The sequence below is a fragment of the Canis lupus genome, chromosome Y (assembly GCF_048164855.1).
Source record: "Canis lupus baileyi chromosome Y, mCanLup2.hap1, whole genome shotgun sequence".
Taxonomy (NCBI): domain Eukaryota; kingdom Metazoa; phylum Chordata; class Mammalia; order Carnivora; family Canidae; genus Canis; species Canis lupus.
In genome coordinates, this window is record NC_132877.1 from 5,965,522 (window position 1) to 5,981,019 (window position 15,498).

The window sequence follows — 15,498 nt, forward strand, 5'->3', positions numbered from 1 at the left end:
TCCACAAAGACTTTCTGCCCTTTGTTATTTGTATTTGTTATTTTGTATTTCTGATGAGCATCAGAAAGGAGACATGGGTCAGATGGAGGCCCCTCCCAAGCCACCTGGGCCACTTCTTAGGAGGATGTCTTAATCTGTGGAACTGGCTTGTTTCAAACTTTAACTTTCCTTTGAATGACTGTGTTATCTCTATTAATTTTCCAAAGAGAACACAGAGCCCCTCTAAAAATTGTTTAGGTTCCTAGAAAAGAAAAATAACCATTTCCCCCAAAATTTACATTACAAATTACATTTCATACCCAATGGGAAAGTCTGTTTATCTTTTATTCAAATAACATCAACTCCTTTCAGGAAATAAATTAAATTCTAGTTCCTTGCTCAGCTTTGAAAAATATATTTCCAAAACAAGCCAGGGAGATACTTCTCATAAATGTATCCTCATTATGTATCTACTCCAGTCCCCTGTATTTAATAAAAATGTATTTTGATACACATTTCACATTATATATGGTATTTCTGTTTATCTGGTTGAAAACAGATATATCACAAATAATTAATTATCAGAATATAACTGGATAAGATATCTATGTAATTACATGTAACATTATACATATAATACATTAAGCACATTTTTAGATTTTGTTTAATATATCATATTTATGTAGATATGTTTATGTGTGTATATTGATACACACTTCACATGCTCAAAGTGATTTCAAGCAATGAAAATGAGCATGTAAGCTCAGAAAATTACTTACAGAGCAAGACAAAGCTAAATGAATCTTCTTAATTTGTTACTTCAAGATCAACATGAAGTGTTCTACTCAGTACAGAAGTCAACATAAAGTATTTAAGAAAGCTCAATTTTGCAGAGTTTCACAGTTATGTACTGAACCTGCTTATTCAAATCCATCTAAATCCCATTTGGAGGGGCTTCTAGATCTTTGAAAAGATTTTTCTTAGGTGAGGTCTTTTGGGGCCAGGATAATGAGTCCTCCCAGAGGACCCAGGGACTGTCTCCACTATCGGACAACAGCACAGAAAGGAGCAATCGATCTCACAGCCAGGCTGTGTCCATTTCACTCATCATTTAATGCTGCCTGGATTCATTCTGTCACAGTAATTCGCTTGAAAAGTTATGTCTACAAAAGGCTTGTAAAAGTATCTTCAATTTGAAGTCAGCGGGGTAGGAATTAGAGAGCTTTTCCAGTGCCTTCTGGATATTTCCACACCATCCTATTTTTCCTATGTGTTTGAGCTAGTTGCTGGCTTACCTGGGGACACTCAGATACTCTCAGATGTTTATTGGTGCTAGTACTGATCATTCGGGACAACTAGTAAGACCTTTCTCATGAGCCTCCCATCACCACTGGCAATTTTAGGCCCCTTTGCCTAAAATTGCTACACAGCCCAACCTGTATGTGCATGCACTGTACTCCTCACCCACTGTACTTTTTTCTTGTCTCTCTCTACTACCAAACATGTGGTGTATTTTACTTATTATCGATTGTAAAAAGGCACAAGTCACATAACAATACCTTGTGGCTTTTTCTGACTTCCCTGCTAGACTATAAGCGCCATAAGGACAAGAACTTGAACTGTTCCCTGGTAAATTGCAAGTGCTGAGACAGTGCTTGACAAATGGCGGGTGATCAATAAATATATTATCACATGAATAAACCACAATGCAAACAGATCACTCAAGATAAAAAAGCAGGAGTATTAGAGGAAAAGGAGAGAAAAATAGATCTTCAGTGTTCAAATGGTTCAGCACCTAGGTCGATTTGTTTTCAGGGTGAAATGGAGCCTTGGTTGACTTTCAAACTTATGGGTCATTCCTTTATCATCTCCATAGTTTTCCAGAAGAAGCATGCTTGGATGTGATCAGATAACACGTCCAATGGCCCCAATTACCCTGAATTCTTGCCAGAATCAGAAACATTAGGGTTTTGTTTGTTTTCTTCTCTATATTTGAATTGGCACTGGTAGATATAAATGTTGAAATTGATTTTATTTTAAATGTAGTCACATTTCCCAACCTCTTGCCAATCTTTTTATCATCAGTTACTGACCAGGCTTTGCAAGCCACGCTTACAGTGGTGTATGTTTTTGTTCTACTCATCTTACAGATTGGCAGAATGTGTTGTTCCACTTATTCTTACAAGTTGTGTATGTTTTGTTCCACTTATTTTATCCCATGATCTAAGGCAGAGGTTAGCAAGTCGTTCCATAAAGGGCCAGACAGTAAATACTTCAGGCTCTGCAGGTTTCACTGTCACTGTAGCAACTACTCAACCCTGCTGCTCTTCCAGCACAGCCATGGACAGTATATAAAAACAAGTGGGTGTGGCTAGGTTCCAATAAAACTTTATTTTTAGACAATGAAATCTGACTTTCATGTAATTTGCACAAGTCATTTTTATATAATATTTTCTTTTGATTTTTTTCAAACAATTCAAAATGCTAAATCCATTCTTAGGCTGTGGGCCATACCATAGCAGGCAACAGGAGAGGCTGCAGTTGCCACCCCCTGCCCCTAGGTTGTTTTTTTTTTTTTTCCTTAGGTATTAAAGGATTTCTTCAAGTGGCTCTTAAGCTTGAAAAGGTGATTTCTAGATCCTTCTTTCAATCCCTATCTCCAGATGCAAATTACCATGGAAAGTTCTCTGCAAGTCCAAAGACTGAAGCTGCTAAATGAACCCATGGTACAGGAAACCAGATTCTCACCAGGGGTCTGGGGTTTCACATCTTTGCTGCTTTCTGCTCTTTGGTGCTATAGAGCCAGCACCTAACGCATCATACTCATCCTCACTGGAAAACAGCAGCAGGTGGCCAAAGGGATGTTAAATTGAATAGTGTCCCTCATCTCCCCAGAGGTGTTAGATGCTCCTTCCCCTCTGCTCCCCCAGCCTTTGCTCATCCCTGCATCCAGGGTCCTCCTCCCATGTAGAGCACAGCCAGCCCCTTGAGGCCAAAGCGCCCCTGAGCCCTGGCATTCTGCTCAGTATCTAAGATGCCCAGAGCATACTCATCGAACGTCATACCCTCACTTTAGGCAGAACCGAAAGAGTACTGTCCAGTACAGAGAGAAGGAAGCTTTCTGAGAACAAATACAAATGGATGTGACCATCTGGGAGGGTCTCTGGGACTTATGTCCTTTGGATTGGGAACAAAAACCTTTCATAAATCACTGCCAACTTGGAGAATGGATCCAGTGACTGGACAAAATGGGAAACTATTGGCAAAAATGCAATTCACACAGGCCTGATAAAATGATTCCACTTCTTCTGTCTCTCCTGTGTCTCTACAGCTCGCCATCACCACCAGTTGGTAAGGGGTTCCAAGCCCAGCAGTTAGTGATGGTGAGCATTCAAGTTTTAGTCAACATAATCAAGTATACAGGCAGCTGTTACAAGTCGTACTACCACCTGTGGACAAACTCAGATCATCTCAAGGGAGCAGACACCAACTCCCATCTTTGTCCAAGCAGCGTTTGTTTCAACAGGAACACCCTCTGCCAATCAAACGATGGTATGGTTAGAACAGAACTGCTTCCGTGATGTCCCTCTCTCTTCACTGTTCATCCTGCTAGAGGCACTTTTTCCTTCCACTTTGCCCAAAGTGGTTCACTGCACTGACCACACACTAAAAAGTACTTGGGGTTTCTCCAAACCTTTTTGAACTGGAAAATCATGCTGTGCTTATTTTGCCCCTTAAATAGGTTAAAAGACAAACCACTGAGTAGGGAGCCTCAGATCCCAACACTGGTCAAGGGCTGGTGCTATCTGCAGAGTAATGGAGTTATCGGTGGAACACTGTGGGTTGGCTCATGAACTGCATATAGAGTTAAAGCAGAGCTCCTGGGGGCTTCCGTTTTGGAAAGTGCTGCCAATCATTCCTGCTCTTTTTCCCAAGGGGAGTAGATAAAACTCTAAGTTGGCCCCCACAGCTCTCACTGTCCTTTTGTACGGCTCTATATAATCCCCTCCCCGACACCACCATAGGATATCATTCCCATGATCAGGTTCAGTTAGGTTAGGTTATATGGCAAGATGAAGGGAAACTGCAAGATTAAAAAGTCCTTACACAGTTGACTTTGAGTTAAAAAAAAAAGGGGCGGGGGGGGGGGAAAAACAATCAGGCCACGAAAAGATATGGAGGATCATAAATGCACACTAGGTGAAAGAAGCTAATCTAAAAAGGCTACATACTGTAGGACTCCAACTATATGACATTCTAAAAAAAAAAAAAAAGACAATAAAAGAGAAATATAAAGATCAGTGGTTGCCAGGGGTTAATTAAGGGAGAGGGAAAGGTGGACAGAGCAGAGGATTTTTAGGGTATTGAAACTATACCGCATAATACTTAATGATGGATACATGTCATTATTTGTCAAGATCCACAGAATGTATAGTGAACTCTAATGTAAACTATGGATTTTGGGTGATAATGACATATCAATGTAGGTTCATCAACTGTAACAAGAGTACCACTCTGCTGTGGGATGTTGGCAAAAGTAGCGTGGGAGAAGGTATGCATGTGTGAAGATGGGGGGGGGGGCACATGGGAAATCTCTGTACCTTCCCTCTCATTTCTGCTCTGTACTTAAAATTTCTCTAAAAAATGGTCTACTTTTTTTTTTTTTTTTTTTAAGAGAATGAGGTAATTGTTGGCAAGCCTCACCTAATCTGGTGAGCCCCATAAAGAAGTCTATCACTTTCCCTAAAAGCAGAGACTGGTAGCTACAGTGATGCTCTTTTGCTAACCTTGAAGAAGCAACATGTCATGAGTATCTCATTAATTCTACAAAGAAATTAATTCTACCAACAATTTGAGAGAGTGTGGATAAAGATCCTTAGTCCAGTCTCCAGATGAGAACACACCCCAGTCAATACCTTACTGGAAAGTGAGACCCTGTCAGACCCTGAGCAGAGAGACTAGGTAAGCTAAGCCTTCTTCAGACTTCTGATCCCAGAATATATGAGATAATAAGTGAGAATTGCTTTATTTATACTAATATATTATGCAGCATAGACAACTAACACAGCAACTCCAGTAAATGCCCAATAATAATAACAATGACAATGGTGATGATAATGATAATATATATTGTACTGCAGTGTTTATAAAATACATGCACACAAGTCACCTGGGTGACTCAGTGGTTGAGCATCAGCCTTTGGCTCAGGGCGTGATCCAGGGTCCTGGGATCCAGTCCCACAACAGGCTCCCTGCAGGGAGCCTGCTTCTCCCTCTGCCTGTCTCCACCTCTCTAAAATAAAATTTTTTTAAAAAAATTTTTTTAAATACACACACACATCTTGGGTTTTTCACTGGCTCACAATTCCAATCTCACTTGGTTGTTGAATCAAAATCATATGGTGAGTAAAACACACAAGCACTGCAATTTTCATGACCTGAGTTTGAAACATGCTTTGCCTGCTTTCTTGTGTAAATCCTTTGGCAATCTTATCCCTGTGAACTCTACACAACAAAGGTAAGAATACCTTCCTGATAACACTGGTTCTTAAACTTGGTGGCCCAAGGTATGCAGCTGTAAACCTCTCCAAACACTGATGCCCAGCCAGCCCCTCTCCTGGTTCTGATGTAATAGATGGTAAGGGGTGGGGCATGGACACTGAGACATTCCCCAGCTCCCCAGTGGATTCTCATGTGCAGTAAAGCAGAAGACTGGCTGTCTTGTAGAGCTGTAGTGACTAGTAAACTAAACAGTGAGGACTTCAATGGTGCTCAAGAAAAGCCACTTTTTTGCCCTTGTTTTTTGGGGCATAGAAGCTCGCACTGATTACTAATCTGAATTGGGTTTGAAATAAATATATATAATAACATAATAAATATATGTAATAATATAATAAATATATATTAATAATATATATTATTATAATTATAAATAATTATATATTTATATATTTATATATATTATATTTATTATATTTATATATATTTATAATATAATATAATATAATAAATATATTAGCTTAAGACCAGAGAGTGAATGACCTGAGCTCATACACTTATGTAAGAGTTCTACTATCCAATGTAGCTCATCCTATCACACCTGACCCTAAAGACCACCAGATCCTCTCTTTACATCCCTGTTGGGGTTTTTTTGTTTTGTTTTGTTTTTGTCCAATCTTGGGTCCTTGGGAAATAACCCGTGGAACATGGGTCAGTAAACTGGAGCCTGTGGGCTAAATCCTGCCATTACCTCCTATGGCTAAAAACAGAAGAAATGGAATAAAGTTGTATTGGAAGTAGTCCTTTCATTTATGGCTTTTGTGCTACAATGGCAGAGTTGAGTAGCAATCACATAGCCAAAAATAATTCAGTATCTGGTCCTTTACAGGAATGCTATGCTGTAACAATAACCAAGATGATGCTCTATCACTGTTGATGACCGAACTGGTCTTCATTTAATCAATGCTGATTTTCCCAGAAAATTAAAAACAGGATATATCTGAATAGTTAAAATGCTTAACTTTACAAGAAAACAGACTGAGGCCATGGGAAGTATAGGACTAGCTCAGGCCATAAGGCCCCCCCAGGAGCCAGGGCATTAAATGGAATCCACATTTTCTACCTTCTGTAACAACGCGGCTTGCACCCACTGCAATTTAACTTATGTAAAACAGCTACTCAAAGGAGCGGTTTGAATGGGGTTGGGGAGGTAATTTCATTTTGTTTTCCATTTGTTTTAATATTGCAAAGCCAAAAATAAATTCAATGGATTGGATAAAACCTGTGGAGGTCTTAGGAACAAGAGAGTCACTCTAGAGTTAGCTCCCAATTCTCCAAAATAATTCTGTTGTTTTGAGAAGGTCAAACAGAACTGAAGTATATATGGGAAAAGCACTATGTTTAAAAGCTTTAAGTGACTGCACTTCATTCTATTAAACTCCAAATGGTTAGAAATTCAGCCCCTGGTGAGCTCTGTTTTAAATTAAAAGATTTTTCTTTGTGTTATTTAACCCACTGTTCCAAGTAGCATAAGCCTTCCCTGTGCATGGATAAGTGCCCAGCCGACCAAAGATTCTGACATAATAAGGAAGAAACCACCTCGGGAGCTGTTTGTCTTTCATTGAAGTCTCTTGGCCGCTGGTTATCACACTGCAGATATTTCCTGGGGCCAAAAATTATTGAATTTCAAAAAGATTTTTTAAATCATTCTTTTTCTCAGTTGTGCCATTCCTAGGTTCTCTAGAATACATTTAATTTTTTAAAATGCATTTCAATAAGCCATTTGTTTAAAAAAAAAAACTTTCTGACTTTCTGCTACTTATTTGTAGCATGAGAGCAATGAACTGGGTGATCTCTTAGGCCCCTTCCCTTTCAAACTAGATGTGATGAGGTACTTTTACTGAATATATTCATCTAGATGAAGAAAAGCAAGACTGCGCAGGGTGCCAGGTGAGGAATCAAGGTGGTACGATCAAGTATATATGCTACCCATGTTATTTTATGTATGTGCTATGAGCTCGTTTGCCAAGGATGATACATCATAGAAACAAGATGGACAACAGATCCTCATACCTAAGGAGTATACAGTCAGTCTGGGAAAGAGGACACCGAAAAGCACAACCGAAGGAACAATTCAGCTACAAAACATACATAGCAAATAAATTCTCAGCCACTTAGATTATTTGTTCTGCTAGCAAGAAGTGATCCATTAAAAAAAAAAATTTGATCTGGTCCAAAAAAAAGAAAAACTGCAACTTCAAAGCTTCCAGGAGTTGTTTTTGGTGCTAAAAGTACATATAGCACGATGATGTTTTATTTAGGATGCTGGCCAATGAGTGTTTTTGGTTATCCAAGTGTGCGCCAAACCCTACTAAGAGGAAGAGACTAGGGATTACTTTGTTCTGTATACTAAAGCAACAGCACTGGGGGCTTGGCAAGTGAAGTAAAGTATGTCCATACTGTATTCCTTTTCTATTGCAGTATTACAAGTTACTACAAATAAAATGACTCGAAACAACACAAGCTTATTATCTTACAGTTTCCATGGGTCAGGAGTACAGACACAGATGACCTGAGTCCTGGGCTCAGGTTTTACCAGGCCACATCCAAGGCGTGAGCTGGGCTGTGGTCTCAGCTGAGGCTCAGATTGTTACCAGAATTCAGTTCCTTGTGACAGGGACTGAGGTTCCATTCTCAAGCTGGCTGTCAGCTACTGGCCACTCAAAGATCCTAGAAACTGCCCATAGTTTCTTGCTACATGGCCCTCCACAAGCCCCACCTCACACTTCCAATCATTCTGACTTCAGGGAAGGGTCAATTCCATTTAAGTTATCACCTGATTGAGTCAGGCCCACCACAATAGTCTCCCTTGTAACTCAGTGTCAACAGACTAGAAGCCAAATTGCAGAAGTGATATCCTAGCATACCCATGGATCTGCTTACACTCAAACAGAAGCAATCACATGGCTGGCTGTGCACCAGGGGAGAATATTAGGGGCGATCTTAGAATTCTGCCTACCATACATATGGCAGCCGTGGGAACACAAGGGCAAGGAAGAATGACGTGCATATGCCCATTTCTGTTCAGAGCAGAGTAAAACAACTCCTCTTAGTTAATAGGAAATTGTGAGTAATGAAGACAAGAGTTGTATAAAAGGGTGGGATCAACTTTCAGATAAACTTGAAACTGGGCAGGTACTGGATGTAATCCTGTGAGCCTCAAGAATCCAACCCCCAGGCTGGTGCTATTCAAAGTAGGGCCCATAAGCTGACCCATCAGCACACCTAAGACTTGTAAGAGACATAAGTTCTCAGGTCTCCCACCCCAGATCTACTGAACCAGAATTTCTGGGGGTAGTGCACAACAATCTGTCTTAACAAGTTCTCTGGGTAACTTGGGTGTTTTCTCAAGTTCATGAAACACTCTATTGGCCAACCTTGTATGTTTGGGTTTTTTCCTAGAAAAATGAAAAGTCTGCAAAGCACTCACAGTGATCTTGGCTATGAGGAAAGAGTTCTGTAACATCTAAAGGAGATCAATACTGTCCAAACACACAAAGATCAGAAAGTCAAGGTAATGGATGAGTGGAGCCCTAAATAAATATGGTCAGACCCAGGGGACAGGGGCTATGCTTTAGCCTTCTGGGCAGCTGAATACTAACTGAGGATATCTGCTACTAACAAGGGACTTTCAAAGAAGCCGTATATAAATTCTTTTCTTAGCATCAGCACAGCCAAGAGAGAAAGGAAACTCAAGCATACTGATGATTTTAAAAACAGAAAGTCAGCTACGCATTTAATGAACTATATGTAAGTATATCCTGATGTTGATCGGTAAGTACCATTCAACTGGAAAACCCTTGATGCTGGGACTGCATTGACATACAACAATGTCAAGTGAAAGTCTCACGGCACAGGGGCACAAGTTAAAAGCAGTTGACTGGTGGTTAGAAGTAGAGGTGCTAGCATCTCACAAACCCGGACTGGAATCCCAGCTCCACCACCAGTCATCCTAAGTCTCAGTTTTTCTTCTCTAACAAAGGGAACAATGCCAGCAGCACCATCCTTAGTGAGGAACAAATAATTCAGGCACCACTGAGCAATAATAAGACAACCTAATTAAATATATCCACAGGATTTGAATAAACATTTCTCCGTAGTCAACAAACACATGGAAAGATGCTCACTCAACATCATTCGTCACAAAGAGACTACAAACCAAAACCACAATGAGCTAGCACTTCATACCTACTGGAATGGCTATAATTACACAAAAGATGAGAACAAGTATTGGTAAGGATGTGGACAAATCAGAACTCTCATACATAGGTGAGGGGAATATAAAATGGGAACAGTTTGACAGTCCCACAAAAGGTTAAACAGAATACCATATTCTGTTATAGACCAAGATATATACTCAAGGGAATGGAAAAGAAATGCCCACACAAAATTCAGTGTATGGATATTCATAGAAGTATTATTTGTAATAGCCAAAACACAGAAACAACACAAATGTCCATTAGCAAGCTGATAAGTAGATAAACGTAACAAGGTTCTATTCATGCAATGGAATATAATTCAGCTATAAAAAAGAATACAGTAGTGATATTTACTACAACATGGATGAACCCTGACAACAGAACACTAATTGAAGGAAATCAGTCACAAAAGGCCACATATTATATGCTTCCATTGTATAAATGTCCAAAATAGGCAAATCTACAGAGATACAAAGTCAATTAGTGACGGCCCGGGGTCACTGCCCAGGGTCAAGAGAAAAGGGGAATGAAAAGTGACTTATAATGGAAATACTCTGGAATTAGACTGTGGTAACTGTTGCAAAACCTTTTGAATATACTAAAACCCACAGAATTATATCTGTTTTTTAAAGATTTTATTTTTTTATTCATGAAAGACACAGAGAGGCAGAGACAGGCAGAGGGAGAAGCAGGCTCCCTAATGCGAGACTCGATCCCAGAATCCTGGGAACACACGCTAAGCCGAAGGCAGATGCTCAACCACTGAGCAACCCAGGTATCCCCAGAATTGTATCTGTTAAATAAAAAAAATCCACAAAGATCTTATCAGTGTCACTAGCACATAAAAAATGAATAGAAGCTATCTTAGCAAAATAACAAAGCTGGTAAGAAGGTAAAATGCAGCCACTGTGAAAAACATTACGGGGGCTACTCAAAAAAGTAAACAGAAACACCACATGATCTAGCAATTTCACTTCTAGGTACATCCTCAAAGGAACTGAAATCAGAGTCTCAAATAGATATATGTATAGTGAAAAGGTGGAACCAACTCAAATGTCCATGAACAGATGAATGGATAAACAAATATGGTCCATCTACACAGTGGAATATGGTTCAGCCTTAAAAAGGAAGGAAATCTTGACACCTGCTACAACATGGATGAAGCTTGAGGACATCACAGTGAGTGACATAATCCAGTCACAAAAGAACAAGTACTGAAAGTTAGAATTATGAGTACCAGAGATAGGGGATGGGAATGGGGAGTTTTTCTTTAAAGGGTACAGAGTTTCCACTTGGGAGGAGGAAGAGTTCTGGAGAAGATGATAGTGATGACAGCTGCATACAATGTGAATGCATTTAATGCCACAAGGCTGCACACTTCAAAACAGTTAAAAAATGGTAAATTTTACATGAAATCACAGTTTTTTAAAATTAAAAATAGAGGTAAATAGATGGAGTATTATGGATGAAGGCTATAAAATAACATCCTCTACAAATTCTTAATAATGAAGCAATAATAAAATATCATCATGTTTGTCTTTTTAAAAAATAATCAGAAATTATATATCCCATCACTGCAGTGGGCCCAGGACCACAAACACACTCACATAAACATCACTGAGTGCTTCCAGGATTGGAGCAGGGACAGGAGGGGGGAGGAACAGCTGAGCGATCCTTTTCAGGACTCATTGGTGATCTCTGCTTTCTGGGGAGCAAATCGTGTGCCATCTTAGCTCTGAAATGTCTGCACACCAGCTTTTCCAAAGCAGCCATCTGGGCTGTGTTCCTGAAGAGATGTCTCAGGTATCTTTGGAACTGAATGAATCAAGCTAAACCCACAAGCAATCATCAGACAGGGGATGCTTTTCAGAGAATAAGTGGCCACCTGTATGCCAGACACCACACTTTGAAAGGCTAGAAAGAGCTGTCCAATTTGGGGTTAATGAAGTCTTTGAAAAGATAACTATACATTGTCAAGATGCTAGGTCTTTTCATAATAAGTGCTAGCTTAGAATGAATAGTGATTTTTTATCATTGAAATGTTTATCTGGTTGTCCTAATAGTTTTTATTCTTCATCAAAGAATTTCAAAAACTGCTATGCATGCAGAACAAAATAATGATAATAATCATTTAAAGTATTCAGAAAAATCCTAATATCCCCAAGAGAAAATATAATTACATGAGTTCTACTCTAGTATTGTTAGTTTTATTTCAGCAGATGCATAATACCTCTTTGGTTTGATTTAATATTTCATCTCATACCCCAAGAGAAATTTGTGTAAGAAAAAAAATCTCATGATGCATACCTGTTTATTATTACAATTTCTCATAAAAGTTGCAGTGTTTGCACTATTAGCTTCACAAATGGAGTGAAAAGACCAATAAATGTTGAGTATGTTTCTAGAAGATAATACAGACACAACGAAAAATCACTTTTTAAATCATTTTTACCAACTTCACACCCAAAATATGTGTTTCAAATTTATTTCATTGATTAAATAAAACTTCTACATTAGGGACGCCTGGGTGGCTCAGTCAGTTAAGTGTCTGCTTTCGGCATAAAGGTCATGATCTCCGGATCCTGGGATTGAGCCCTGCGCTGGGTTCCCTACTCAGCGGGAAGTTTGCTTCTCCCTCTTCCTCTGCCTCGCCCACTGCTTGTGCTCTGTCAAAAAAATGAATAAAACCTTTAAAAAAAATTTTAAAAAAAGCAAACTTCTGCATCAAATGGATTCAATCCAATAAAATGTGACTTAACTTCTAGTTAAATATTTAAAATTTAACCTGTGCATTTATATCTGACCTTTCCCAAAGCTTATTAAAATGAGGATAATAAAGAAAAAGATTAAAAATTTTAAAAATGAGAATAAAGAAATTTAAAAATGCCATATTACTTCACTCATATATGGAGTTTAAGAAACAAAACAAGTGAACAAAGGAAAAAAATAGACAAGAAACCAAGAAACAGACTCCTGACCCTACAGAACACACTGATGGTCACCAGATGGGAGATGGGTGGGGGAGGGGTAAAACAGGTGATGGGGATGAGGGAGTGCATTTGTGATGATGAGCACTGGACAATGTACAGAAATGTTGAATCACTATATTATAGACCTGAAACTAATATAACACTATGTTAACTATACTGGAATTTAAATTAAAAACAGTGAAAAAATTAGTCACAAGTATTTAAAGAAGAGAAGAAACAACAGCAGAGAACAGATGCAAACAAAAGTTTTGTCGGTGGAAAGCAGACATGAGTAGTTAACAGGGCTTACGAAACTGAATGCCAAAGATGTGGAGGAGCAGGGGCCAGGAATGATGAAGTCAGGTCCTCCATCACAATTCCAGAAAGGTCCAGAAATGAGAGCTGCTAGATATCAGAAGGGAGGTGTGGGACTAGAACCAGGGATAAGTTGTAGGTCAGTCTAGAAAGATGGGCCTTGGGGTGCCTGGCTGGCTCAGTTAAGTTTCCAACTCTGGATATCAGCTAGGGTCTTGATCTCAAGGTCCTTGAGTTCAAGCCCCACGTTGGACTCCACACTAGGCATGGAGCCTATACACACACACACACACACACACACACATATATATAGAAAGATGGGCCTAGGCATCATCTCAAAGTCAACATGTTTAAAACCATAACCCACTTTCTCAATACCAGCTGCCTTCCAGCCTGTAATTATCACACCTCTATCCTTTTGATCTTCAGTTATCCGCGATACATTCCTCTTCATTCATCAAGTCCACAGAGCCATAATCCTGTCAATTGTTTTCCATGGAAAGTCTCTAAGACTGCCCCCCAACAGTCTTCCTGGTAGTCACCTCTAGTGCCTCCCTTCCCACATTAAATCACGGCCAATTTCACTGATCAATTCAACACTGCAGAAGTGCTCCAAAGCCAGGGCAGCTTTCACTTTGATCTCTTGAACTGCTTTTTCTGAAGGTAGCCAGCTATATGTCAGGAGGACACACTCAAGTGTCCACGTGGAGATCATATCTAAAAGGAACCAATTTGCCAGCACCAAGTTGTGAGTGAGTCCTCTTGGAAATCAATTTCTCAGCGTCAGCTGAGCCTTTGGATGACTGCAACTCCAGGTAGCATCGGTCATTATGCTCTCCCTCTTTCTGTCCTGACTCTCAATATCCTTCTAGACCAGCATCAGCTATGAGTTGGCTCAAGTTTTATTCTGCTTTTTTCCTTTTAACTTGTCATCTTGACATAATTATATTATCACAGAAAGTTGCAAAATACTTTTAGAGTCCTGCGTACATTTCAGCCACTTGCCCCCAATGATGACATCTTATATATAGTACAATATCAAAACAGGACATGAAAAAAGCAAAAGGAAAAATTATCTTATCTTTTTTACTTGAGACTGACTTTGTAGCTATACAACTGTTGGAAAGTTACCTATTAGCTCAGAAACTCAGTTTCTCATCTATAAAATGGGATTATAGCTTCTGCTTCAAAGTTTTCTGGAGGAATTAAGATCATATTCCTAAAACATCTAAAACAGTACTGGGTTTGATACAGAGAATTCAATAAATGGCAGCTTTTGTGATTATTCTGTAGGTTTCACAATAAAAACAAATAGTTCTCAACTTATATATACTGATTATCACCCCCTCTGTGAGATCAGTAGAAATAATACATTTTTCTTTAAAAGGTTCCACAAGACTTAGGACACCTGGGTGGCCCAGTGGTTGAGCGTCTGCCTTTGGCTCAGCATGTGATCCTGGAGTCCCGGGATCGAGTCCCATGTCGGGCTCCCTGCATGGAGCCTGCTTCTCCCTCTGCCTATGTCTCTGCCTCTCTCTCTCTCTCTCTCTCTCTCTCTCTCTCTCTCTCTGTCTCTCATGAATAAATAAATATAATCTTTAAAAAAAAAAAGTTCCACAAGACATCATCAAGACCTCAAGGATAAAGAAAACATACTTCAGACACACAGTAAGAAAAGGCAAATAACCTACCAAATAGAAAAAACACCAAGTTATATACTTCTCTGTAGCAACACTGAAAGCCAGAGAATAAAAGAGCAATGACAAGGATGTTCTGAAGTAAAGAATGTGAGACCCACACAAAATCTAGTCATGATACCACTCAAGCAAAGAGGCAACAGAGATATTCTCCAACATGAAAGAGCTCAGAGAACACAGAAGCCATGAGCCCTTTTGATGAAACTGCTTGAAGATGAAATCCAGACAAATAAGAGATAAAACTAAAGCATCAAGAATCGGCAATCTTTGGCCAAACAACAAGCGGAGGATCTACTTAAATAGAACTAATACCAAGCAATTGTGAAAAGCATGGTCATAGGGCATGTTGTAACTGTTATATAAGCTATCACAACATGAAAATAATAAAGAAGGAAATCAGAAGGGAAAATGGGAAGAAATGTGAAATTACCAATGTCCTCAAATTTTATAGCAAGGAGTCAATATTATCTAAAACTGAGAGCTATAATTCAAAGACACATAATGTCTCCAAGTGCTTAATATTATTCATAATCTACTTCATTAATGTTAGATCAATCTTTTAGGATCTAATATCTCACTCAGAAAAACAAACAAAGAAAACATCTATTTGAACTTTAATGCTTCTCTGGTTCCAAATCAGTTTCATTTCTTGTTAAATCAAGTGAAATTAATTTTAATACTTCCACAAAACTGCATGAATACTACACATCAAAATGAAAACAGATTTCAAAAAAAAAAAAAAAAAAAGAAAAAGAAAACAGATTTCAGTGTAACTATCCA